The 27759-nt window shown below is 36.6% G+C and overlaps 1 long non-coding RNA gene across 10 annotated transcripts in view; it reads left to right on the forward strand.

Moving 5' to 3' along the window:
- The window catches only part of LOC119257266 (uncharacterized), a 75112-nt gene extending 48430 nt beyond the window's left edge, over positions 1 to 26682 (forward strand). For 7 of the 10 annotated variants that reach the window (XR_005127987.2, XR_008553792.1, XR_008553790.1 and 4 more), the window contains 2 exons: positions 13627 to 13707; positions 18601 to 19054. This is a non-coding gene — a long non-coding RNA (uncharacterized LOC119257266). Of the gene's footprint in view, positions 1 to 13626; positions 13708 to 18600; positions 19055 to 24254; positions 24381 to 24418; positions 24543 to 26588 lie in introns of those variants that run through there. The other 3 variants (XR_008553783.1, XR_008553785.1, XR_008553786.1) reach the window with 3 other exon arrangements.
- Positions 26683 to 27759: the final 1077 nt, after the last annotated feature.

Raw genomic sequence — 27759 nt, forward strand, 5'->3', positions numbered from 1 at the left:
TGCATGCAAGAGGTTGCATTAACTATTCATCTGTGGTCAGATCAATTCAATTTTGTTGATCAGCTAAAATAGACCCTACATTCTGTTGGGGGAGGGCTTCAAAATAAATAGCAAATGGTCCTGCCTTCAGTAAACTTGCCTGGTTGGTATAAAGAAAGCAAATTAATAGGACGAGATAATAGATAAAAGCAGATTCTTTGACTAAATTATGTAAATTGTTCCTCCTTGTATTTTATAGACTGAATTGCAATTTTCCAAGTTTAGTTTGCCCAAACCCTTCTTCCACACTATGTCAACATTTCATTTCTTGGCCTTACATGTGCCAGAATATCATGTTAATCTCTGTATCTATGTCTACATCCACATCTATATCTATGTCTATAGTTATAACTATAGCAGTTTCATCTATTTTTTAATGTAACCATACTTTCTAGAGAAAAAACAATTGTATGCGAACTCTCATAATACCTTCCCTAACTTACTTACTGTTTAACTTATTAAAATTACTTGTGCTGGGCCTTCCCAGTGGTGCAGGGGTTGAGCGCTGGGTTGCAAGGCTGCCCGCAGCATCTACAGCACCGGTTCAATCCCCGGCTGCTCCCCGGCCACTGGAGGAGGGTCCCACATGGCACACAGACCTCTCCTGCCGCCCGCTGCTCCCCTCAGCAGTGTACTTTGGTCCTTCTGCCTGCTCTGTTCCCCACTTTGGCTCTGGTGGATTCTCTCACCCTCCCGCACTTCTGACTGTACCCAGTGCTTGTATAATTAAATAAAAATAAATCTTAAAAAAAAAAGTAGAAAAACTAAAATATTAAAAAAATAAAATAAAATTACTTGTGCTGACAGAGTTTAGGTGCTTACAGGTGTGTGTATGAAAAGACAAGGACACTTCAATATAACCATGTTTTATCCCTTAGAGAAAATATGTGAACTTAGTCTTTAACCAGATATTTATGACTTCTAACAACTAATTCTTCCAGCTAACTTTTGTTTTTCTTTTTTTTTTTAAATTCAAGTGTATAGCTGAATTTTTTAATTCTACCTCTGTATGCACTACATTTTGTACTACCACCAAAAATCTAGTCTTCATTCAAATTTGTATAACTGAGCTCCTTTGTGCATTTTATCCTTCCTAACCCATGTTCTCCCAGGTTACCACTATTCTGTTGTCTGAATCTAAAGTTTGATTTTATTTAAATAAAAGCAAGGAGAGTTTTCTACCTTATTTATTTACTACAGTATTTTTTCATTTACTCTCTATTTTTTGAATTTTTAAAATTATTTTATATATTTTTTGTATCATTCTTCATTTTTTGTACAATGTATGCTTTCTCCTCGCAGCTTATTCTCTATTTAGGCCAGTTTCTCATCTACAGGAAATTTTTTTTCAACTTCTTGGTATTGATCACACATTTCCCCAAACTTTTCTCACTTCCATTTTCTTTTTTTCAAATTCTGTGCATTGTTTTTGTGTTTCACTCAAGTACAACTTATACCATGAAACCTTTCCTGATTTTCTCAGCTTGATGTACACTGCAACTATTATAGCATTTTCCATGTGCTATTTTTGGTTATTATTTTATAAATGAATATTTCATTCAATATTTATTGAGACTGCACCAAACCTCCAGTATTACACTAAGAGCTGGGGAAAAGAGACAATAAAACTTATACTGTTCCTAATATTCCTACCCTGAAGATGTAAGCAATCTAGTGGGAAACAGACATGAGATCAACTACAACATTAGGTTAAAAGTTCTGAAAGTATAGAGCAATAGATGGTATTATATGAACACATGACTATATTTTATAATCTGCATCATTATGAAATAAAGCACAGAGCAAAAGTGCTTGGATGGACTGAGAAGGAAAGAAGAATAAGAGTTCACCTGGAGCATGCAGAGTACAATGGGGAGCACAGGGCATTTCAGATGTATGCACATGAACAAAGGACAACTGAGTAATTCAGAATGACTGGAATTTGTGCAGAGGGAAGTGGTAGTAAATAGGGAAACACAGTGAGAAAGTAGCGGGGCAGAAGACTGGTCTACAAAAGCATTTGGGGCTCAGTTTATAGGGTGCTGACAAGAAATATGATTAGATATGTGTTTTAGAAATGTCATTTTGCAGAAGCAATGAGATGAGGGAACCATCAGTGATTTAGGGGGAAACCATATTAGATTTTGACCCTAAACATGGGTAAACTATATTAGGTTTTCACCTCAAACAAGGGATAGAGAAGAGAATATGGAGAAGAAGTTAGGAAGGATGCTGTGTGGCAGGGGTTAGGAGATGCAAGACCCAGATTTGACCCATGTCAACTGAGGAAAGCTCAAATGGGTGACTTTAGTGTTCACAATTTACCCAACTCTTTGTATAGAATTATTACCTCTTTTCATAGACTATGAGGTCCTTCAAGGCAGGATCTAGAGTTTGTTCTTCTATATATTTGCACTGAACTTAATCCAGAGTTTTGAACCTAGCAATTGAATTGGGAATGAGTCAACACAGAAGAGGCTTATGCCGGTCTTAGGAGCTGTGCTGGTCTGGCTGATTAGTGTCTCTCATATCTACAATAGGCCATCTATCTCAGCAGCTACAGAGGCAAGGAAGGTTCAAGAATTTATTTTCTTCTGACTTAATACTTTTAGTTGTACTTAGTGATTCAGATGTTCCAGAAAAAGCTGTGTTCTCTTTCACACAATGTGGAAACCCCTGAAGGCATTTTGCTAATTCATGGGTCTTGTGAAATAAAAACGGTTGGTTGGTGAGCTAATGACTTTGCTAAGTCAGCTCACCACTTGCAGGGATCAAGGTCTCAGGAAGCACTAAGTAGTTTTAGTGATAACAATATTAATGTTCCAATATGTTTAAGAGTATATCCCTCTGGGAAACAGCAGGGTAACTAAGTTTAAATCCATAAATATCCTTTGAGCAACAAAATCAGGATAATTTTCTATTAAGTTGAAGAATAAAGAAGCATTAGGGATATGTCCATGCAATTGGTTGTCATGTATCCATCTTAGACTAATGTCATGATTAATTTCTGGATCTGATATATTTAATATTTTATCATTCAGTTCAACTTTTCCTGTGTTTGCTTCTGGTCTATTTTCTTAAATAACTGATTTTGGTTTTTATACCAACTTCTGTATACTTTTAATAAACACTGTAAAATAACATTTTGGTTTCAGCTATTTCTCAGGTTTAAATACAATAGTTTTTGAAATGGTGGGATTTCAATTTCCTAAGAACAAATAATCCAAATTATAATTTTAAAGCATTTTTTTCTACAAAGCTATTTATTCAAAGAAAGATATTTTCCAGTTCAATTTTATGACATACTTGAATGCTGGCAGAAAGAAAAAGAAATATAATTGAACAAATTGAAGACTTTTTTTTCAGTTTTAGGGAAAATCTTCTATAAGCTTGAGTGAAGGACAATTATTTTATCAAATCATTATTAGAGTATTATTTGTCTAGAGATTGCAACATTTCACTTATTATTCTGGTTTTCATATAATTGTTATGGGTTTTTACATGGGAATAATATGGTAATTTAACACAAAAAGAATAGAATGGATAACTATAAAGAGAATATTTAGATACCCTTTACATATCATTGATGTGCTACATGCAAACAAATAAATTCTATAATGGAAAATTAGTCAAGGAATAAGAGTAAGAAATTCAAAACAGGTGACAGCCATGATAACTGAGGGTAATGAGAACAGAATTTTTGCAAGCTGACCCACCCAAACTTTTGCTGGCTCACACACTAGTACAGCTGTTTCTGACCTACAAAGAAGTGAGATGCAATTTTATTGCCTTGACTGAATCTTGTTTTTATTAACATGATCCCTCTCTGGCTAAAGAGTGGTCAAACCTGCCCCTCTGATTTTAGGGAGAGATGCTCATGAAAAAAAAATCACAAAACACATAGTTTTATACATGGGTAATAAACAGCATATAATAATATAGGAATAGGGATATAGGGATATGTGGGAACATTTATTTTGGAAAAACTGATTCTGACTATAGTACAAAATTTTTTAAAAAAGATTATGCATACAAGAATTGGGGTACAGGCCTGAGGTATGGGGGGTGAATGGATTCACCAGAGACAGAGGACAGAGTGGGGAATAGAACAGGCAGATCAACTGAAAAACACTGCTAAGGGGAGCAGCGGGGTGAGTCAGGAGAGGTCTGCTGCACCATGTGGGTAGCTCCCTGGCTGGGGATCAAATTCGTGCTGCAGTGACTGTGGGTAACGTCACAGTCCTGTGCTTAACCCCTTGTGCCACCAGGGAGGCCCTGTAGTACAAGATTTGAAATAGTATTATAACTTCCTAGACACAGAAGGCACAGTTTCAGGAGCTCCCCAGTGAAAATGGAAGTGTAATAAGACACCCAAACAAGATGGCACACCAGTCAAATTCCATGTTTCCCAAGGACGTGTGGCGATGGTATCAAATATTGCAATCTTGCTCTCAATGACCTTCTTTCTATCTGAATTTTGAAGCAAAAGCTATTTATAAAAGTCACAGTCAGCTTTCTCTTGTCCTTAGGAAATCCCCCATGGATTGGAGAGTAAAAATCCCATTATTGTATTTTGCAACAATGCAAATATTTTCCTTGCATAAATGGTAGGATCTCCAACTTGAGACATTTGTTATCTTTGGGAAGAGGCTTTGACCTTGTAGATTGGAAGACTTTGAATACTTTGCCTAGTTTTCTTATTTATTCATTTACATTAGGAGAAAGGTTATTTAGAAGTCATCATCCTGTAAGAGGGCTGTACTGCCTGACCTTCTACCTCATACTTTTCCCTCATATCATGGGTCAATTAATATAGAATCATATCTGAGCACATATTTATACTGAAGTCTGTAGTGGGTGCATCATCAAGGAACTGAGTTCTTACTCTAGGGAATTAAATCCATTAATGCAAAGATAGGAGAAAGAATTTAGGTGCACAACTATAAGACTAACAGAGAGCATATTATAGCATGCATTGCCAAATAACATAGAGGAAGTAATATTTCACCCACAATTTTAATTGCATTTAATCTTGAAATGAATACAAAATTTCCTGGGGCTTTCCCAAAAGCCATATATCAATGTACAAAAGAATACAACATTTACATTAAGTGTAGTGTATATTTACATATTTAAATAGACTCATGATTTTATTATAATGATGATGAGCCTAAAAGGATAGTTTGGTATTATTTTTTAAGGGAATTTTCCTGTTGTCATTTAGTTTGAATCCCTTGAAAAATGCTGTTTCACAAGCCTTCTAATATTTATTCCTTACATGATTCGAATTGTATAATTTTAGAAATGGAAAAAGTTATTCATTACTTGTGTGTTGCAGGGAAGCAGAGGACAGAGATATTGATAAAAAAGGTTGAAGGATGGCTGGAATCCAAACCTATTTTCCTAGGGCACAGTTTGGTGAACACTATATTAAATCATAGACCCACAGAATATTAAAGGATGGAAGAATTTGAAGAGCACCTATTGCAGGCCCACTATTTTTACAGATCCAGAAACTAAACCCAGGGGATTAAGTTGCTTATCCAGTCATGAGCAAGATAGTAACCAAATCTGAACCAAAACCCAAATATCCTGTCATGGTTCAGTTTGTTTCCCCAAATCATGCTAGTTCTCTAAATAGTACATTTTAATTTAAAATCTTTTTCAAAATTACTATAGCCACTTGGTTCAAAATGTATCAGATGTATAGAGGTAAAAATTTGTTATTCATTCCTTGTCTCTTTTATGTACTCACCGACACCCTTCTCTCAACACATCCTTATCCAGGTAACTTCCTTCAAAACATTAAGATCTCCTTTTCACTATATTCAAATGGAAACCTATGTCTCTACTGCCCTTCCCAACTTTGATTTCTCCATAGAACCTATCAGCTGCTATCATATCACATTTTTTTTTTTTGCTTATTATTGTTTGTCTCTCCAAACCAGAATGCAAGGTATATGGAGGAAATACTATATCCCCAGTACTTTCTAGTGTTGGTTATAGCATCAGGCCTGGTCAGCTAGTCCACTATCCCTGAAAGGGTGAATACCACATAGACAAGACTCAGAGACTTGCATCCTGAAACAGAGTTGCCCCAGTAAAACTGCAGATTCTTGAGAATTAAAGAACACTGCATTAACCACTGAATTTTTACATTATTGTGGTAATAAATGGATATTTATGCATATATACATATAGAGTATATTTGTATTTTATTTGTCATCTGTTAGTGGTATTTTTGACTCCCAGGTATTTCAGAAGAGACAATCAGGAAATTTTTGTTCCAATCAGTCCTACTTTTTCTCTTATGGTCTCTTTACTATCAGAGAATATCTTTGCCTACTCTGACTTATCCCCTCCGATTTGTTTCACAGCTAAATATATTCAATGTTTTCTTCTAGTTCTTTTGTCATATTTTCAGCCATCTTTCCTTAATTAGTTGGAGTCTCTTCCTCCAGTGGTTTTCTTAAAAGGGTTTCTTGGGCATAAAATTCCATATTTCTTGGAAATTTAACACATTAACTTTTATACCCGAGTCTCACTTATCTGGATATCTAATCCAAGATTCATGCATTTTCTTAAGAAATTTTTGGATATTGTGCTCTTGCTTTTGGTGTTTTCACAAGAAATTTGAGAACAGCTTGATTTGTCCTTTACAAGTGTTCTGAAACTTTCACCACTCTTAAATGGCCAATTTTTAATTGACTAGATCTTGGCCTGTTCTAGGTCAAATTTTATGACACCAATGTTCCTTTTCACTATGGAAAGGTAAGTCCTCTTTCATAATCTACACATAAAATATGTAAACTATCCATAATCTAAACTTTACCCTTTTAACCATTTTTAGTGTATAGTGCGGCAGCACGACACATATTTGCTTTGCTCCACAGCTATCACCAACATCCCTCTTCAGGACTTTTCATCTTCCCAAACTGAAACCCCAGATCCATTACACAAAAGCTCTCCATTCCCTCTTCCCCAGCTCCTGACAGCTATCATCTAACCATTTTACTTTCTGTCTAAATTTGAATATTCTAGGTCCATCAAATAAGAGAATCATATGGTATTTACCCTTTGGTAGTCTGTCATAAATTTTTTAAAAATTATACCTTTCAATGTTTTTCTGGTTTTGGTTGTTTTGTTTGTCATTCTTTGTCAAAGATTACAATTATGTGTATTGGGAAGACCTCTTAATTTAAACAACTAACATTTGAAGTCTTTTTTTCAAGGTTTTATCTTTCATTTGTCACGTTTCTCTTCTCTATCTGTTGTCAATCCTCTTAGGAGCCTTCACAATTCCCTTTGTTTCTGCAACTGTTTTCTATTTCTTTACTGAGGGAAGATAGTTCAAGTTTCAGTTCACATTTTTTCTTGGTATTTCTTGCTGAGGAATATTTTTTTTTTCCTGGTCTAATATTATAGGGGCTCTTGTTTCATGAGGTGTTTTATTTTTTCAATTTATGCTAAGATATTTCTTCCTGATTTTCACAGGCACCTGGTGATGTGTTTACTCTGCGCGGTGCTTTATGTCTCATCTTGGGTGTTGTCTTTGTGTAGATGCTGCTCTCGTCCCCTTTGTATCACTCATCACTGAATGAGTTGGGAGTTTTCCTGGATGAGCTATTTACAGAAAGTTTCTATAACTAGTGATGCTGGAATATTCTTCCAGATTTCAAAATCTAAATTGTCTTTCATCTGTTGACAAATTCTCTCTAGACTGCTTCCTGCTAAAGTTTCTCTTCAGGGAAATTTTTTGGTGTATCCTACTTCCACTGCTTATTTCATCTGAACCTCTTCAGGTCCGGAGTGGGGGAAAATTTGTCAAGGGTGCTGCTCAGACCTGTGCCTAGTTATACTGCAAAGAGGGGGTACTCGGGCCTCCCCAGTGGTGCAGCGGTTGAGCGCTGGGCTGTGAAGCTGCCCGCAGCCTCTGCAGCACCGGTTCGATCCCTGGCTGCTCCCCGGCCACCAGAGGGGGGTCCCTCATGGCACACAGACCTCTCCTGCCGCCCGCTGCTCCCCTCAGCAGTGTACTTCGGTCCTTCTGCCTGCTCTGCTCCCCGATCTGGCTCTGGTGAATTCTCTCACCCTCCCGCGCTTCTGACTGTACCCAGTGCTTGTATAAATAAATAAATAAATAAATGTTTAAAAAAAAAAAGAGGGGGTATTCATTTCACAATTAATAATGAGTTACCACCTTCAGGAAATATACATTCACAGGTGCTTTCTGTAATATGGGCCACTGAGAAATTCTGTAACTTTCATATGATTTTCTACAAAATTTTGCCTGTAGCTTTTCCTTAGTTCATACACATCAGTTGCTTCCAAGTTTCCCTGAAATTGAAGTTGGAGAAGTTCCTACTATCATTACAACTTTCGAGTGATTTCTAAGAGGAGAAAGAGAGCTTATGGTGACTTATACAAGGATATTCCCTTAATAGTTTCTTATCTAAATTAATTATGTTTCAACAGCAAAGCAAATACAGACAGTTATAAATCAGGGACATCCTGCAGGGATGGAGGAGGGAGAGGGATCAGAGGGAGGGAGGGAGGAGCACAGTGGACTGAGGTGATGGTGCACGGGTGCATTGGTGAAGGAAATTCTATGGGGACTACACCTGAGGGGGTGGGGGAAGCAAATATTGTTTAAAAATGAACAATGATGTAAAAAAATTAATAAAAAAATAAATAATTATGTTTCAAATTGGGCAATAACCTGCATATTATAATATATACTGTTTGAGGCTAGGTTTTGTGACATTATTTGTAGTTTTCAGCATGGATTGCTTCTGATATATCTTTGCATTTAATTTTTTGTTTATTCCTGTATTCCATAAAGTGTTTATTATATAATAATAAGGATTTTACCCATATTTGTTGGACTCTAATACAAGTGTGAATAGTGGATATTACATATCAAAATAATGGTATGTTCATCATATCCAAAATATGAATAACTACCCAGGAATCTTTTGCTACTCAATTGACTCTAGTCAACACTTTATCAATCCAATGATTTCTTAAGTGATTTTTGAGTTAGAAAGCAGTTATTTCAAATATGACCATTGACACACAGTAAATTTGGACAATATTCTTGACATATAACTCCTATATACTGTGAGAAGCACATTTTACCTTACCATATAGATTTAACTGGATGTGCCAATTAAAACAGTGGTATAACAAATATTTCTAATTCTTGGATCCAAACCTCTGGATCCAAGAATTAGCATGGTTATTTATTGGCTACTTTTGAATTTATCTGTTCTCTTTTGTTTTGTTCAACAAGGTTCCATACCAGGGAAAATGAATTGACCAATAAGAATTGAGCTCTTTGTTATTTTCTTATTAGAGACACAATATGTCTTTATATGGATACATGATTATTTATTTTAGCTTTTTAGCTTTCTTGCTCTATCTTTATGTAACATTTAAATTGACATTATATTAGAGAACCAATTTGTGTAATTACAAAGAGGTTTTCTAATCTCTGGATTTATACTGATATGTATTCTTCTCAAGATGAAATAAAAGCCCTTGGTTAGTATGCTGTTTAAGAAGATGTCAATTTTCAATTATAATCCACTATAAAGTAACCCTACTGAGCATGAATACTATACTTTGTGTTAATTATCTTAATTTAATTGCTTTTTATTAATTTTAATACTTAACAAATAGTCACGTATCAGCAATGAATTTTTAAAGATGCTTTGCAGAGGTTTACTCATGCTCCTTCTTGAATTTTATTACAACAAATATGTAATATAAAAGCCTTTTATATTTAAAAACTATTTTAATTCTCATTTACAAGAATTGAAATGTTTTGCTGGGAAAGCTAAGAATATTAATTCTTAAGTGTAATTAGTAATATCTGTTATTCTTAGAACATTTACAATATCAAATACAAAGGTGCTATTAGACTCATCTCTATGTAAGAAAAAATACAGTGCTTCTATATACCCCGTATAGTCACATGGGCAATATATGCATATATAGATATTTAGCTGAACCTTCAAAGTAATATCACTTTGAACCTTCAAAGTTCAAAGTATCTATATCTATATATGCATATATTTCAAATTGAGGAATAAATAGCCCAGCTCTTATGTTAGAAATCATTAGAATTTAGGTCTCATGACATAACTGTGTGCTATAGAATACTTGTGACATTGTGTGTATGTTTGTGTGTGTAAATTTTAAAATTAATGTGACTTTCAAAAATTTAGCTGAGAGAATGTAGTATCTTCATGAAATTTATAATAATATCATTAGGATCTCTCTTGATTACTGTGGCAGACAGACTCTAACATAGTCCCTATTAATTCCTGCCTGCCAGTATTCTCAGCCTATGTATTCCCCTCCCTTGTAGTAGTCTGGGCCTACTGACTCACTTTTAAAAATTCCTGATTATAGAACTCTTTGTTTTTAAAAGTCTCGCTCTGTTCTTACTTTTTTTTTAAAGCTTTATTTATGCATACAAGAACGGGTACAGGCCAAAGGTGCCGGTGGGGGGTGGTGAGAGGATTCACCAGAGACAGAGTGGAAAACAGAACAGGCAGACTGACTGAAATACACTGCTGAGGGGAGCAGCAGGCGAGACAAGAGAGGTCTGCTGTGCAATGTGGGTCTCCTCCCTGGCCAGGGATTGAACTCATGCTGCATAGGCTGCAGATAGCTTCACAGTGCTGTGCTTAACCCCTTGCACCACCAGGGAGGCCCTGTTCTTACTTTTTCAAAAGCTAAAACTAAAGCTACTAGTACAGGTAGTGGTTTTAAAGTTTACTACACACATTTAGTAGAACCACCTTAAGTAATACAAGTACATAATCACTTAGCTCTGCCATTTTTTTCTCCTCTGTAAACCCTCTCCCAAACCTTTACTCTGGAGTGCTTAAAATTTAGGCTAGTTAAGCATTTCTCTTGCCAACAATACTACAAGTTTTCCTCATTGTTTTTAAGTTCAATAGAGATGTATTTTATTTTTATTTTTTAAAAAGCTTTATTTATGCATACAAGAACTGGGGTATAGGTGCAGGGTGGTGGTGTTGTGTGTGAGATGATTCACCAGAGACAGAGTGGGGAACAGAACAGGCAGATTGACTGAAATACACTGCTGAGGGGAGCAGCAGGTGAGTCAGGAGAGGTCTGCTGCTCTAAATGGGTCACCTCCGTGGTCAGGGATCAAACTCATGCTGCAGTAGCTGGGGATAGTTTCATAGTGCTGACGTTTAACCCCTTGCGCCATGAGGGAGGCCCCAGGATGTATTTTGTATACACATCTGATTGAACATTTTTTAAAGATATCCATCCTGGTGAGGGTCAAAAGAAGATGCAGGAAAAGAAATAAAAGCTAGAGAGAGACATTAAATATCAAGGAGTTAACTTCTAGGCTGCTTATGATTTTTTTTTTTAAATCTGTGAGGAAAACTGAATTAAAACCATGAATGTTTTTAATATTTACCCTTGAGGAGCCAAGTTCTACTTGCAAGATACTCAGAGGTTAAGGTCGAAAGACCCGTCAAGTCAGAGATTTTTTTTTGTGGAGTTTTATCCAGGAAGTAAGATTTCAAATCAAAGAGATGCTTCATACTACGTAAGCCTCTGTGCTGTACACCACTGGCAAGGGGCTCCAGTGCCATCAGGGATCTTTGACACTTATCCAAACAGACATTTGCTTCAATATCTGTAGAAATATAAGGCTATGTAAAACTATTTTTCCTAATTGCCCCTCAAAAGATTTTTTTTTGTTATTGCTGTTCTCTTACATACCAACTAGCCCTTGAACAACTATGGCCAATATCTTCCTCAATCACATAAGAGGACCTAACATTTCCTATGTCTGAGGGCAAGGTAATTTCTTTGAGTTACAGATATGATATGAATCCTTTTCTCACAAGACCATCCATAAGGTACTCTTTTTTTAAAAAATCTCTTCTTCAGGTACTATGACCTGAGCATTTTTTTATTATTTTTTTGCACTTTGAACATTTATTTATGAATCCGGTGACCAAGTACTGTAACCAAAGTACATAACATTTGTTTCTCTTTCAAACATCTGGGCACCTCTTTCACTTTGGATCAAAGGAAGGAGGCAGTTGGCAAATTTCAAAAAGCAATGATGGGTTAAACATTATCGGTTCCATCTAGTGACAAATGCTGAAAGAATTCATTGGCTAAGAAAGAATTTCAGTTACTATTTTTTGGATAAAATTTATGTTTTAATTTTATTTATCTGGACAGTTGTAAGATGCAATTTTCTTTGTGGTTCACAAGCAATAACTTTCCAATATATATGTTAATAGCAGAATGAAACATTAAAACTTATAGTACATTTTTTGGGAACCAAATAGCTGGTGTCCCGTTTGGTATCCACAGTTAGAAACCACAACTGCAAGATCTCCAATCACAAGCACAGAACAGCTTTTCTAAAAGACAGATAAAAGCAGTGCCATCATTCTAGACCTCAGCTTGCCATCTAACACAGTATCTGGAAAGCTCTAGGCCAAAGTAGTCAGCCATGTAACATATTTAAGTTTAAGTTTAATTCAAACACAAAATAAAGCAAAACAACCTCCCAGGGAGCTTCCAAATGAGTCACTACATAACATCTTCGATAGACAGGCAGTTGACTTCCTTCTGTTGTGTTTCTGGTTATATTTTTCCTCCTTTAATAAGAAGGAACATATTCATGAGCTAGAAGAAAAAAAAAGTTCCCCTTATTTAATTTTAATTAGTTGCTTTAGTAGCACGCCTGGATGTGATGTTCTATTGAAATTCACTCACAATGGTTAGATAACATTTCTCTCTCCCCCCAAACCCCACGTCTGCCTGGGAAAAATGAGTATCAATTGTTAGGTAAGCATTTTGGAGAAGTGGCAAAATACTTCATTTCCACTGTGTGCAAATTCTAGAGTTTAAAGTTCTAAGAGCCACAACAAGAGCAACAAAAAATCCAAACTAAAAGAATCTGTGCCCTCAGTTCATTTTAGAAGAGAGAAACTTCGATAGATGATACTACACAGGAGAAGATTTTACATGGTTGTCCAATTCTCTCAAACGCTGAAGGAAGTAAAAAAAAACAAAAAACAAAAAAAAAATCTATTGTACTTAACTGGCAGTTTGGTTGTCTTTGGAGTCAGAATAACCTGAAATCAAATCCTGGGTTAGCCCCACAAGCAGCTGGTATTGTCTAAGGGCCTGTTACTTATCTTCTCTAAACCTTTCTTTTTTTTACCCTTATAATGGGACTCAAAGAATGTTTTTCTCAGGGTGACTATAAATATCACATTGCTGACGTAAAACAAATTCTGAGTAACATGTTCTACACTACTAACTTTGAGTTTAAGTTACACAAGATTTCATTTAAGATGAACTGAAACGGACAACACCTTAGTGAAAATTTAATAACATCGTAATGGGAGATTGCTTGAATGTTTCCCAAACATAACTTTTGCTAAACTTAAATTGTCAAGGTATTAGAAAAAATATACAGTTGGCTAACTTGTACAAAAAATTAAAACCAAAACTTTAAAAGTGTTTCAAGATGATTGATTTTTATCTGATTGTTTCTGGGGCAATTTACAGCTACCATGGAGTGCTAAATTGAAGATATAGTTAACCAGTGACTAGTGCATGCCAACAACAGATGTTTGTAATCAAATTAAGGTAACTGCAACTTTCTGAATTTCCTGGGCTTACTGCACTTGAAAAATAAAATAATCTGAGATCTTGTTGAATGTGTGAGAATTATTTGGAGAGATATGAAAGGACTACAAAATGTAGCATAACTATGTCATTACAATTTGGATAAGTTATAGCCTGGATGTTTTGTGTATTGGTACTTAGAATTATAAGCAACATTTGCAAACTTTGTAAATACAAGACTTTGCTCCACATGATCTTCAAGGTAGGTGCTTTCCAATTGTCTGAAATATTGATTCTCTATTATTGTTAATACTAAATTTGTTGCATTTCAGCTTTAGTTATAAGATTATGCAAAACAGGTAAGAAATATCTGTGTGCATATATTCAAACTCCTGTAATGGATTAAAATTCAATATTGGTAATTCCTGTCATTAAAATAACAACAGGAAAAGCAAAATGGGGGATTGGATTTACAGAATTTTTTCTTTATATTCACTATGCTAAGTTGCACTGGGAAGTGACTGGAAGTATTTTTCAGAAAGTTTGTTCCTAATACAATAATGGTAACTAGCAGATTCAGCAGGCTCTTTAAACATATGAATCATTCTATGCTGCTTCAATCACCAGACAGAAATAATATGTGAGCATCATTCAGTAATAGCACACTACCCGTGGATACTTATCTAATTATAATCCTTATTAGCATACTACTTTTCCCCAAAGCTAGAATGGGATAAGAAACAGGGAAAGGGGAGGAGAATGACTAATGAACCATAAAAGTTCCTTTATGGTTTATTTAAATAAAATCTAATCTTATAACAAAAATTAAAGTTTTTAGATCTTTGGGGAACACTGTCATTTAAACACATGGCTTAGAGTGACAATAGGTAGCACTGGGGATAGAGAGAAAATCACTGAGATCAAAAAGAAGATGAGAATGAATTTTAAAATCTCATTAGGAAAAAGAAACAACTACTTAGAGAAACAGCAGTTCCTGACCTTAAAAACTGTCATCAAATAAAGCCCACTACTTCTAGAATTACTTACCTAACAATTTAGCACCAAGATGCTGGTTTGTTACACAACACTTCCCTGAAAGGGCTAGAATTTTTTAAATACACCTACCAAAAACAGAAAAAGAAACCAGTTTAAAGCAGATTTCCAAATGAAGTAGAAATTAAATAGTGACAAGTTGAATATTCAAAGTTTGATTTTGTCCAAAAAGAAATAAATGCTTTTAAAGCTTTGATTTGATTTATATAATGGTTGAGTTAACATTATAATATAAAATGTAGTTGTACTGTACAGAAAAGAATGTGTATAATGTGTGTACACATTTAATTAAAAAAGTAAAAATATTCTCTTATAAAATTACATTTATATCTGCTTATCAAATACAGATATAAATTTATGTGCATCTATGTAAGAATGATAAATATTCCCAAAAGTGAATAAGCAAACTAGTTCCCATAAAAATGTAGAAAATCAAGTCAGCAGAGAATAATCACCCCTGGTAGCCACATACAATAATCTGGTTGGAAAAGATTCCAACCATGTGTACCACAATGATGAGTTAGCTGTGTTAGAAAGATGACTGCATAGCTCTAGATTATCCACTATCCTTAGAGATGAAGTTCTAGAATAAGCAGGTTGATGGAGTTAAATAAACAAACTGAAATGGCCATCATTTGAGCATTTGTTGACATATCTGGCAATGACAAAAGAGTGTGAGCAGAATCAGGCAGAGAAAGTGAAAAGAGGGGCTGCTAGAACTTTGGGATGGAGAGAAGTAGGATTTCTTAGGTCAGTGATCTCAAAAAGGTTTTAGGCTTCTTAGTGGGCAAGGGAAGGAAGTGAAAATAGTTGCTGCTTCCATTTCTGGTTAGTATGAGAAGAGAGCTGACAATAAAATGTATGACAGGTGGGCCTCCCCGGTGGCACAGCGGTTGAGCACTGGGCTGCGAAGCTGCCCGCAGCCTCTGCAGTGCCAGTTCGATCCCTGGCCACCGGCAAGAGTCCCACATGGCACGCAGACCTCTCCTGCCACAACTGCTTCTCCCCTCAGCAGTGTACTTCGTCAGTCTGCCTGTTCTGCTCCCTGCTCTGGCTCTGGTGAATTCTCTCACTCTCCCGTGTTTCTGGCTGTACCCAGTGCTTGTATAAATAAATAAATAAATATTTAAAAAAAATGTATAACAGGGAAGCCATCTTGTGGTCAGGCTAATTTGATAACAGTGGTTGGAATTTTGTAAGGATTTAGTGCTGGGAAGAGATAGCAAACAAAGGAGGGTCAATCTGAGATATCATTTATGAAATACCTATTAATATTAATTCCTAGAATATGATAGCTAATGAGTATTTTTCCCTTCTCATACATGTACACATATATAATACATGTAAATATATATTCATTTATGCATATATATTCCGTTAACTTATATATTTAGCTATATATATTCATTTTGTATATTATATATTTAGTTCTAAGCAAGTCATCTAATCTTATGATCCCTAACTTACAAATTGATTATAACAATACTTATTTGTGGTCCATATTTCAAAAATCATATATATTTGGTGATTTTTGAGGCACCAAAACTTTAATTAGAAGTCGTGTGTGAAAACGCTTTATGTTCCTCCTAGGTAAGATTCACTTTAAAGTTAGCATTGTGTCTATTATATCTTTAAAGTGTCTTCTTGCCTCTGCAAGATTTTATATAAAGTACAGGCAAAAAAAAAAAATAATGACCTAATAGCAAAATAGCATTTAAGCTTAGCTCCATTACATTACTTAAGGATTCTCTAAGAATAATAGACACCAAAATAGTACAAAACTACCTTGACATTAAAGGATCATACAATATTCATTACTCTAAAATAAATGCATAATAGGAGCATTCAGCATTTTCTATCCTAGTTCACTTTTGATTTGGCTGATGGCTTTTGAGCCATTGTTTATGTGAGTGTACCAACTTCGAACAAGATAATACATATTATTAAGCCATTATTCGTGTATCTGTATGAGCCATCCACTCTTGAAAAATCTAGTAGTGCTAGACATTCCATTATTTAACCATTTTAGTCCTAATCTACATAGTAATTATTTGAAATATCAAAAACTGAACAAAGTTTTATTTAAAATTACTCTTTTACTTTAAAAACAAAGAAAGCAGTTGGGAAAGTTTTATGTTATCAATATGCTTTGGATCACAAGCTAGTAACAAACAAGAATCTAGCTCTATTCAGATACAGTGTTAAACATAAAGGAAAAAATGCTATAAATTGTTTGATCTTTACTGCTCTCTGTAATTTACCAAAAGAAAGCCATAGTAGGAGAAAGGATCATAAATGGGTTGCTGGCTTGCACAAATTGTCATTACAGATAGTAAATAATGATGATTCTTTCCTCCTTAAAATTAGAAAAATCTGCCATAATTTCTTTGTCACATACAGAATAAATTTCCTCTGCAACTACGTAAGTTCTGAAGTTTTACATTTTGTTGAATGGGTTCTAAACTATCAAACATTTGAATCTAGGTTTTAGTTCTCAGCTACAGAGATTGGAGCAGGTGATGACATAGTTTTTCTTTTTCTGAACTTGATGGAGCCCACAATTTATCTGGGTATTGCTTAATGAAATGGAAGCAGGGAAAGGACTTAAAATAAAGAGAATGATCATCTTGGCTAAATGGAAAGATGAATGACAATGTAAATACAGATGTTGGGGCTAATGAGAACCAACATAACTTAGTATAAAGAATAAGTAGGGTGCAATTTGTTGAAGTCAACATTTCAGGATCCAAATCTATGGCTTGGGGCCTGCTCTCAGTTCTTAATGTGATAGGTCTGACAGGGTTAGGGTTGTCCTGCTTTGAAGTATAATTAAATCTGTACAGAGCTAGCAAAATAAGTTTTTAAAATATATAGAGGGAGTGGGCTTCCCCTGATGGCACAGGCATTTGAGCACAGTGCTGTGAAGATGTCCGCAGCCTCTACAGCATGGGTTCCATCCCGGATGGCCAGCAAGAATCCCACATGGCGAGGCAGACCTCTCCTGTCTTACCTGCTGCTCCCCTCAGCAGTGTGTTTCGTCAGTCTGCGTGTTTGTTCCCCACTCTGTCTCTGGTGAATCTTCTCACCCTCCTGTGCATCTTGCCTGTACCCTGGTTCTTATATGCATGAATAAATAAATCTAAAAAAATTAAAACAGGGCCTCCCAGGTGGCGCAGCGGTTGAGCGCTGGGTTGCGAAGCTGCCCGCGGCCTCTGCGGCGCCGGTTCGATCCCCGGCTGCTCCCCAGCCACCGAAGGAGGGTCCCACATGGCGCGCAGACCTCTCCTGCCGCCCGCTGCTCCCCTCAGCAGTGTACTTCGGTCCTTCTGCCTGCTCTGCTCCCCGCTCTGGCTCTGGTGAATTCTCTCGCCCTCCCGGCTTCTGACTGTACCCAGTGCATGTATAAACCAAACAAACAAACAAACAAACAAACAAATAGATAAATAAGACATGCCTCTAGAAAATTAAAAAAAAAAAAAAAAAATTAAAACAAATTAAAAAATAAAAATATATATATCGGGAGATAATGTAATATCCAATGACAACTTAAACTAAGAGTGAGTTTTGTGCTCAATTTATGAAAAAATTAGGTAAAACATAGGCAATCTATGGGAGAAGATTATGGAGAAGATTATAATGGAGAAAAAAAATGAAAATTGACATGTGATATATTAGGTTAGCCAGCTTTCTAATGTCAAGATGAATTTAACTCTAATAAGTAGTAGAAGTACTGGTAGGATTTTTTCATTCATTTCAAACTTACATACCAATAGCGTGATTCAGATAAAGTAAAAAGTGTGGTAATACGTTTAAATACTGAAAAATTATATATTTTCTTAATTCTCCCTTCTTTTATTACAGAATTAGTATCAGGTCTTAGAGTTCCAAAAAGCCTATTTGTATTTGTTCAAGAAAACTCAAATTCATGACTGCTAATATGGCATGCAATTGTCCACATAAAATGGAGTAAAACATTACTGAAATGTAAGTGATACTGAAATGTAAGTGATACTTCAGATGCATAATGAGAAATATTGCTTAGCTAATAATGTCAAAGAATAGAAGATCAAAAACTCTTGGTTGAATTCAAGTGAATCTCAGCAAAGTGTTTGTTGGGCAATCTTATTTTATCTTCTTAAGTGTCTCCTTTTTAGCATACTGACCTTATATCCATGACTCAGCAAAAATGCACATTACAAAATAACATTGGCCTTCAGAGTTTGTTTTGAAGACTCCAAACCTCAAATATTAAATCAATGAGTGCTGTGGCCACTGCAAGGCATTGCATCTGAGAGATATTTAATAAAAGTCTGCTTTCCACCTCACAAGTCAGTCAATTTCTTATCAAAGTAAACATCCTTTGGGACATTTTATATTATTACAATTATAAAAAAAATGTGTTAAGTAATTACTTCCAAGAGAGCGGTGGGGAAACACTATATTAGTACAATGTTTATTTAGAAGTTTTAATGAAATGATCTGGATAACATTGTGTTTTACTTCTGTGTTCACAGTTTGGTGTTACTACAGGTACACACACACACATACACACACACACAATAGTTCTACTAAAGTGACGTTTGTTGTATGTATACTAAATAGTTTTTGTTCTCATCACATGTGCTGCCCTGTCCTTATGTCCCCTGAGTGTACAGGAGGAATGTTAGGAAGGTTTTTTAGTATTGCTACCTAGCAAGATTATAACATTTATGCCGGGTAGTTAGCCACAATAGGATAAACTATAGGAACTAAATGTCATAATCCCTTCCTCCTATCATTCAATCATCACTACAATATCCCAAGCCTTTTAATTCAACCCATGTTTGAACAGATTCAGTTTGTTTTCTCTGTCCAGTGAATCTGAAGTCCAGGAGTCTGAGGTCCAGTCACCAAACTCCCAGCTTCTGACCTTTTCCTTCTTTTGTAACAAGAGTGTGTGAGCGTAACAACTACTAAAATTTCATCTGACTCCAAATATGACTTATGAATACCTCACTTTCTAAGAGCCAGGAAATCTATTCTGTGCAGCAATCTGCACTGCTGTTGCTATTAAAAGGGCATTCCTTGGGTCCAGCTAAAACATATCCCTCTGTAATTCCTGCAAACATTCTAGTTGGCTCTCTTAGTCTTTAGAGTTTCAATTAGAGTCAGTCTTTACACTACTGAGGAACAAGTTCTAAATTCTAATACTCTTTTAGAGCCAGGGTATTCTTTCTTATGTTTAACAATGTTCTTTTGATGAAAGTGAAGTCAATCTTTGATTCTCTTCTTAAAGGAGCTAAAACAAAAGGGGCCATCAAATACACTCTGCTGGATTACACAAACTATTATGTATGATGGAGTAGACCCTCATCAGTAGGCATGGAGATCACCTGGAATGTCCAGATGGTGCCTCAGAATGGGGGTTTTCAAAAGACTATTGCTAGACATATGTGTCTGGTTAGAATGTTTAACCTTCATGGTCTTTAATCATGTAGCATTATGTGAAATGCCACTGGCTGAATGGCTTGATGAAGTGTTTTGAGGCTGTAGAGTTTCCAATCTCCTGACCACCACCAGAGGCTCTGCCGCCACTGGGAATGCAACTCTGGTCTAAGAGAGAAGAGGGCAGACAGAGATCAGCCTCTACATTATGAAGCATGGGCATAAGGAGCTGTGATCACACATATAGTGTGTGTGGGGGGGGGCAGTGGGGTGGAAAGAGAGAGAGAGAGAGAGGACTATTAGTACGACAGGAGAAATACCTGAAGTGCTATCATTCTCTTCCAATTCCCACATCTCAAAGATATTTTCCCTTCAAAATAAAATTAATGTCTAGAAGCTCCTTTTCTGGGTTTTTAATTCTTTAAGAGTAAATATATCAGCTCTCATGGAAGTTCATTGCTCTATGCTCTGAAAGTACTGATGAAACCAATAGAATGAACAACCCATGGATATTCATTTTAAGGGCAACTGAAGGATACAGAAAACTTTCACAGTAGGAGACAATAGGCATTAGGTTTTCATGACACTCAGGGCTGACTATGTCACTTTTAGTAAGTACCCAAATTTCTCTGAACTTCAGTATTTTCATTTGTGAAGCTGGAATAATTTCGGGACTGTGGTGAGAATTAGGGAAGAAAATGCAAACAAAAGGCTTATCACATTGCCCCAAACTTAGTTAAGACTCATACAAAGTGGCTATTGTTAATAATTTATAGGATTATAATAATCATATAGTGCTTATGAGGAATGTTGATAATGCTATTGCAGCAGAACTTGACCTAGGACTTTTCTCTTTGTAAATGACTTGTCCTGGATATGGTGATGATTTAGGTCATTTTGGCATTCATCTGTCTGACATGAAATTTTTCTGTTTCAGATTCTATTAAAAAACATTGGTTATCAGATTTCACTGTGGTATTCTGGAAGAGCACTAAACTGCCTGCTTGCTTTTTAGTATCCTAAATCTATCCAAAGAGAAGAGATGAGCTCTGTCTTTCATTTATTAGGGATCAGCATCTTTGTCACTTCTGAAGGCTCCGGGAAGAGCCATAGCAGGAGTTGGGCTAGGCAACTCAGCAGTCTGTTTTTCCAGCTCACTTGGCTGTGCACAGTGCTCTGACTTTGGGAAGAGCTGTCTGCTTTCTTCCTTTGTAGAGAAGGCTATGAGGAATGAGGCAATAGATATGTCTTATACAACAGCCTGGAAAAATAGGCCATGGCCTAACAAATAAGGAGGATTACATGGCCTCCTTCCAGGGAGTTCCTGGCTAGAGATAGGAGGACAGGTTGAGATGCCTCCTGATAGATTTTGCACCAGTTGCCCTCCTTCGGAAAGAAGTTCTATTTTAGATGGTAGAAGAGAGTTGGGTTAGGGAAGGCATTGGATCCTTATAGTATGAGATCGTATTAAGAATCAATTTTATGCAAATTGAGCTGTCACAGTCAAAGCATGTATCCAAAAGCACAGCAGAAAATCATGCAATTCTCATGTATGCTAGCAAAGTGTGAAAAATGGTTTGGATTGACCTAGCCCCAAAGCTCCTCATTTGAGAGTGTCCAAAACCATTTCCTAGTACTACAGGGGTTCTAATGACCACATGTGATCCCTTTTTGCTGTTTTATCTGTGCTAAACCCTTTGTCCTCGTAGGGTGTGTCTACTCCATAATACTTGTTAAATTTCTCTTCTGGCTTGCCTTTCAATCAGTGAGGAAGCCTCAGCAGCGAACTGTGAGTGATCTCTCTCCCGCTGAACTTGGCCCATACTGCCATCTTAATTGCCTTTTCCAAAGATGATTGAGTGATATCTTTTCTATCAGGCAGTCTTTGTCATTTTGGTTTAGAAATCGGGGAATGGGAGAGGCTCAATCATCAATCTCCAGAGGCAGCAGATCTGACTCAGCGACTGTATCAAAAATATTGCTGTGAAAAAGATGTGGTCCCCTCCTCACTGCTAAACACGGTCTCCAGGTTCCCTTGCATGCTGTTCTCTTAACTCCTTGCCTGCCGGCTTCCGTAGTGATGGCCAGGGACCGTGCTCCATTTCTTCATCTAAGAAGCGTGTTCCAGAGGTGCATTATGGAGCTATTCACAGCATGGGACAATAATAAGCTCAAGACCATGGCATCCTTTTCTGTATTCTGTGACATTCTCATCTCAGCCCACTGTGTCTGGCAGCCACACAATGACGCCCCACATGTGTCAGGGAGATGGATGACACCCGCAGTGTCTGCATCTCAACGTGGATTCAATGAGCTTCGCTGAACCTTACCTCAGGCTTGTGAGATTCTATGCCATTGAATTAGAAAGGCAAACTACCCACCCATCCCCTTCCATGTAATGTCTTATTTTTTCCCAAACAAATGCTTTGATGGCAATAATGACATGCATTAGGTACTCTGATGGATTACACATTGCACTTTCATCCTCCATATTGCTGGTTACAGGACACTTGTTTTTGTCTTGTTGCTGTGTCCTTACTTTTTCAAAGCTAAAACAGAGGCTACTAACACAGGTATTAGTTCTTTATGTGCCTTTCACACCTCTTGGACTTCCTCAACTGAATGCAATTGGAAAAAAATAAAATAATAAATTACAAGGGCTCTTTTTTCCTAATCAGGGAAGTGGCTCGTTCATTTTGGGAAAGTCTCTTTTGATCTTAATTGTTGGTTTCAGCATGAAATCAGTTCTGAGCTGGGCACAATTGTGCCACAGTGAAGCTTTTGGTAACAGGTTTGAATTATGAGCTCAGTGCTTGCTACTAGAGTCACTCAGGCAAATTGAATAAAGAGGGATTATATGGGAGGAAAACCAAAGGACTTTTCTGGACTGTTTTCATGGGCATATACCTTGTGTCATCACTCAGGGCTCCACATTGAGAAGAACAGTGCAAAGTTTTGCTGGCATCATCATGAGATTCTTAATAACTTGTGAGCAAGAGGGTGTGTATACTTATTTTGCACTGGTCCAGAATGATGTGATCAGTCCTGGTGCCAGGCACTACTCCATGCTTTATAAATAACAGAGTTCTAGAAGGGGATCCTGGATCAGTTTTGGGTAAGGTATGATGGCATAAATGTCATGGTAGAGGTGAGGATGCCAGTGATCATGCCCTTGTGATGTAAAGGGTCACACTGGAAGTGGCCATCAGAACCTATGTCTTTGACCCTTCAGCCAGATCAAGGGTCTAAACAAAAGATGATAGAGAGAAAGGTTTGTGAAGATTATCTTCAGAGAGAACAATTTCTTTGCTGAGTTTCTCCTTCCTTTTTTGGTTGGGAAGATAAGAACTTAAAATTGCTCTCTAGCTCATACCTAAGAAAGCTACTCTGATATAAGGGTTAGATGCAACTCACACATGGAAATCTAGAAGTTCCGAGAGGGGCTAAGTGGGGGATCAAAGGTAGGAGATTTAGTTTGCTGAAACAAGGAACAATTCATGAGAGTTTGCTGTGAGTTATCACGAAAATTCCTGGTGTAGAATTGTCTTAGGTCTCCCCACACCTAAAATGGGACTTCTGGAAGCCTGAAAAGACCCCAGGGGATGGATGTTCAGCTGATGAATATGATGGTGGCAACAGTCAAGGCCTTTGAACAGAGTTTCTGTCTGTTGGAATAAGAGAACATGAGAGAAATCAGCCAGAGTATATTTAAAAAGCCCCCACAAGGGCACGTGTCTGCTGTGACCATTTGCATGGCCTTCCACCAAAAGCTTCCAGCTTCAAGTCTTTGCAGACTAGAAAGCAAAAAAGCCACCCAATATTACTTCTTCCTCCAACTTTGAGCTTCCCTCCAACTTCGAATGTGAAATGCAGCAGAGGACTGTGAAATATGGTGAGCAAGAAGGGAGAGGTCCCTGAGTCCTTGCTGTCTGTACAGTCCAGTCTGCAACAGGTGCCAGCTGGTGGAAAGGGTAAGTTATACATTAAATCAGATTTGGAATTTTCACTTTTATATCAGACTAAACATTGTGGGACTGAACTGCATTTCTGGCTTTCAATTTTTAGTAATAGTTGGATCTTCTTTTACTTAGTGCTGAGAAGAAAAGCAGGAGAAACTGTCAAATGTTGCTTTCCTCCAGGGACAGAAGAAGGTTATGTTTTCTCCTGCTATCTCACCAAGCTCTATTCAGTGACCACAGTGCTCACATTTGTCAACTTATTGGCCACATCTTTATTACCCCTTTAATCTTTCTAGTGTTCTCTGGAAAGGACTTATCCAAATGTTTGGAAACAAGGAAAATAAGGAGCACAGAGATATAAAGTCCTTTGCAAATTAAATTATGGAGCTAGAAGTTGAAGTCTGGTTTATGCTTTTTAACGTGAGTTCTTTTAATTACTACACTGATTGTCCTCTCCATAATGAGACAATAGTACCATTTATTCAGTACTTACTATATGCCAGTAATAGTGCTAATGGCCTCACATATATTATTTACTTCATATATAAGCCATGAGCTAGATGTTATTCTTACCTATTCAATATAAGGAGAAACTGAAACCTAGGGTGATTTCAGTAATTAGTCAGTAGTCATGGGTAGGTCTTGTCTCCCTGTCCCCAAAATTTGTTCATTTATTGAGAGCGAGTAAGAGATTTTTCTTTCTAGCTTCCCCCTTACATAAAGCGAATCTTTGCTAAAATAAAGTGCCTATGGAGGACCTCCTAATTTATATAGCCAGTAGTAGGCACTAAAAACCACAAACAAGAACCTATTATTAGCTTGACTTAGGCTCATGAAAATGTTTTCATTAACACAGAAAGAATATTATCAGTCATGACTTCCTTGACCAATAATGAAATGATCAGTTATCAAGTATACATTACTCATTTTAAGTGAAATGAGAGACAAGAATACTCTGTCCTGTTTCAATAATAGTTTTATTTAAATAGACCAAAAACAGAAAGCATTCAGTTTGGGAAATGGCAGCAAAAACCAATGTCACTGGACTGGGAACAAGTACAACTGATACGAGGAGAAAGCAGGGAAACTTCTTTCAGAGATGTTCTTGTTTATTCCAGAAGGGCAGGGCATATGTTGTGGTTATACTATTTATTCAGAGAGCTGAAGTCAGGTTGATGTATGTGAGCATGAAGCAGTAGGAAATGAGAGTCCATGGCATATTCTTCATCGAGTAATTAAGCAATGAAAGTTAAATTTTCAAAATATTATCTGAGAGTGGCAAGCTGGCTGGGTTAGAGTGAAAAAGAGAACAGGATCAGTGAGAGTGACTAGAAATCCTTGTGTGATATATACTTCATTTTAGCCTTTATACAATGATATTTAGATTCTCCCAGCTTCTTCTCTACAAAGAGAATAGAAAGGAATGGGGGTGGGGGTAGAGATATCTGGAAAATAAATATCCATATCCCAGATACCTAAATTTCAGATTTCTATATACTGGAAAACTCTGAGAAGAATTATAGCTCTGAAACAATGTGGGAGGTTTTAATCATTATGTATTAAATTATGCATATAAAACTCCTAGCTCAATGAACCAAAAACACAGAGCACATGACAAATTTCCAATATTTAGAGTAGTACAGAGAAAAAAATCATTGTTGTGACTAGGAAGCATGATATGGTAGAAAACAGCAGTCACTCAGAATCAGGATTATATGTTTTCTTTTAAAGCAAAATATTGCTAAATGGAGAAAAATTATCTTTCCTTTTTTTCCTTAAACATTTAAAATCAGTATACAATTCTAGGTTGTTACTTGCTGCGCTTGTAGATGGTTAAATAATACTGGAAATCCTGAATGGACTGAACATTTATAGGTCAATGATTTCTATTTAAAATTCTCTAACGCAATTTCTGGAGTAGGAATGTTAAAAGAAAATTTTTAATCAAAAACTTTGTTGTAAAATGCCAGGGTGCCATTGAATAACGTAACATAGCAGGAAGAGGACTCTTAATTTGCCAGAACCTTCTCTCCAGTGTCTTGATAATAAGCTCTGATATAGTCTTGGCAGTGTGGGTAGAAGTTGGGTGGAGAGAGTCAGCAGTTGATGTGGCTCATTTTCCAAATCTCTTACTAGCAATATCCATATCATGGTTTCTATTTGAAGTGTTGACAATGGAGGAAACATCACTAAGAATGACTGTGATGAATCAGCCAATAAGGCAACCATCACCCCTCCCTTTCACAACCACTTGTCTAGGGTGCTCTGACATGAAACAGAAGCAACTCAGAGGGGTAAAGTAAGGTTACCTAGGATCCCAGACAAATTTCTTTTAAGTTTGGCTTATTCCTTTGAATGATTTCTTCAAAATTGACCTTTCTGTAGAGGCATTTTCTAGAACAGTAGGATGTCTTATTGAAGCATGCCTGTTGAGAGTCTTTGAACACCATTTTTTTCCCCTCACAGCTGCACATGTCTGCTTCGGCTGTGGACCAGAAAAAAACAATGTGATATTATTTTTCCTCTCTTCTGGCATATTTAATTTCCATTATCATTAACTATATTTGAAATAAAGAAATATAAATGACTCTTTGAAATTAGATATTCATTTGTGTCCTCCATTTCAAAAACACCTTTTTTGTTTCTGTATGAGTTATCAGTCAATTATAACCCTGAGGGTCTAAAGCACATATGGCTGATTTCTTCAGGGATATATATCTGGAATAAATACATGCTGCCCTCACAAACCTGCTCCTGAATTGATAATTCGATGATTTGATATAAAATGTTGTCAGGAACATCATACGGTACTTGTCAGAGAGTTTTTAGTTTGAAATGATGAATCTCTCTGAAAGCCTTCTAACTGGCTGAAACATGTTGCTCAAAATGTATTTTTTTCATTTTTTTTAAATTGTACCTTTGGTTTATGATATTTATGTTTCAAGAGTACAGCTTCACATCTTCATAAATATATATGCCATATCACTCCCACCACCAAAGTGCTTATAATTCACTATCCAAATTTGACTGTTTACCTATTCTTCCCACCATGCATACCCTTCCCTTCTGGTAACTACTGGTTTGTTGTCAGAGTCTTAGGATTTGTTTTGTATTATTTTGTTTGTTCATTTGCTTTGTTTCTTTATATTTCACATCAATGGAATGGCACAATATATATATTTTTAAAGATCTATCCATTCATACATACAAGAGCTGGGGCACAGGCCAGAGATGCGGAGGGTGGGGGGTGAGAGAATTCACCAGAGACAGAGTGGGGAACAGAACAGGCAGACTGACTGTAACACACCGCTGAGGGGAGCAGCGGGAGAGACAGGAGAGGTCTGCTGCGCCATGTGGGTTTCTCCCTGGCCGATCGGGGATCAAACTCATGCTGCAGAGGCTGTGGATTGCTTCATAGTGTGGTACTTAACCCCTTGTGCCATCAGGGAGGCCCTGGAATGGCACAATATTTATCTTTTTCTGTCTTTTTCCCCTTAGAATAATGTCAATGGTAATCCATGTTATCACCAATGGCAAGATTTCATCTGTTTTCATAGCTGAGTAGTATTCCATTCTTTATATCATCATCTGTTAGTGAGCACTTAAGTTGTTCCTATGTTTTGGCTATTGTGAATAG

The sequence above is a fragment of the Talpa occidentalis genome, unplaced genomic scaffold (assembly GCF_014898055.3).
Source record: "Talpa occidentalis isolate TD23 unplaced genomic scaffold, MPIMG_talOcc4v2.1 talOcc4.4, whole genome shotgun sequence".
Lineage (NCBI taxonomy): Eukaryota > Metazoa > Chordata > Mammalia > Eulipotyphla > Talpidae > Talpa > Talpa occidentalis.